Raw genomic sequence first — 1719 nt, 5'->3', positions numbered from 1 at the left:
TTTCCCTTTAACCGAATTGATGTGTTCATGCTGCATTGTTCCTGCAGCAAACAAAGGCACAGGAGGACTGAAATAACAATATATATTTCATTTAAAAGCATAAAAACTGATTCAAGGAAATAAATCAGTAATTAAAATAAATATGACCTTAATGTTAACGTTAGAGTAACTGAGTTAACACCTCATGCAGACGAAAGGCATGAGAAATGTCTTCACTCCTGCTAGTTAGCTGAGGGACGCTCTCTGGTAAGTAGGGTAAAGCATCATTTACTCAACTTAAACCTGTTTAACAGGTTGAATACCAAAATTCAGCAGATGAACAGAAGTGAGTTTATAAACAGAGAGATTTTGGAAAACTGCATCTGTTATGGCATTCTCGGTGATGCAAACACCATGGTGTGTTTCAAGGACAGCGCTTAAAGAACTGTGATACAATTCCACATTACGTGGAAGTGGCAACTGAGAAAAAGTACTTCATGGAAACGAAAAAGAAAAGATTTGTCTTCTCCATCCCAAGTGATTTATACGCTGGCACAGAATCAGAAATATTGATAGCATCACTAAGATCTTATTGAAAAACAGGTGCTTTCACACATCTTTGATACATTTCAAATTAACAACATGTCATCATAATTAATTTTAGTTTTACATGGTGAAATTAAAAGAACTAAATTAGCACCTTCTGCCTGCAAATAGCACAAAACGGATCTTTGCTCCTTTGGATCGGCTGGGACTTGTGCAGCCGAAGGTCGAGGCACTGAGTTTGCTGCCTGTACACCCACTACCCTTCTTTGTGGGGAGGGTGGAAGGATTCAGTACGTTTGTAACACTGCATTCTAATGTTGTTCAGCTTGGTGCAGTCCAAAATTGACTTTACTCTACTTATAAGACCAGATTCCGATGAAAACAAGCATTACATAGATTCTCAGTAAACATCACTTGATGACTCAATTTGAGCAGAGGGCAGGATACAACGTGAAAAATTCTAGACCGAAGCAGAACATACGATGGGAGTAAATACAGCACTATTTCAAGGACAGCGTTGAAAGAACTGTGATACAAGAGAAGAGAAAGAAAGGTATTAACAAACAGCCCAGCATATAGGGAAGAAGTCTGAAAAGAATCCTGTAAGATTTAAATGCAATGAGCACAACCTGCTCTCTGAGTTTGGACCACAGCTTAGTTCAGCTCCTGCCATTAACTAGAAGGGAAAAAGAATGACCTAGTCTCATGAGGCAGCAGTTTCTGCAAAGTACATGCTCCTCTTGATACTATTTTCAGCTAATGAGTACAGCTTTAAAATCTCATTCTATATTAGAAAGCTGACACCATTTAAAAAAAAAACAACCAAAACTGAAACCTAAAAACCAATTCTTATTTAATAGAGCTGACAACACAGTTTTGCTCTCCCCAGCTCAAGTAATTGACGAGAGTCTTTGTATTAAACAACAGCTCGATGTGCTCTTCTCTTGATCACTAGCTGCTACACTGAATTTAAAAAGCTTAAAAAGCCACGGGGAGACCCGCGCTGTCCCAAAGAAACCACCACTTTGGAGAAAAACGCAGAGGGAGCAGTCTGGCCAGCGCTAATTTAGGACGGGTGTTTACTTAGGGGAAGAAGAAAAAAAAAAGCCGAACAAGTTTATTTTTGCTTAGATAAGCGATATAAAAGCAGGTTTCCCCACAGCCCTCCTCGCCGCTGCCGGCCCGAACGCCGCC

This window comes from Buceros rhinoceros, unplaced genomic scaffold (genome assembly GCF_000710305.1).
Source record: "Buceros rhinoceros silvestris isolate BGI_N320 unplaced genomic scaffold, ASM71030v1 scaffold44256, whole genome shotgun sequence".
Taxonomy (NCBI): domain Eukaryota; kingdom Metazoa; phylum Chordata; class Aves; order Bucerotiformes; family Bucerotidae; genus Buceros; species Buceros rhinoceros.
This window is presented reverse-complemented; position numbering follows the sequence as displayed.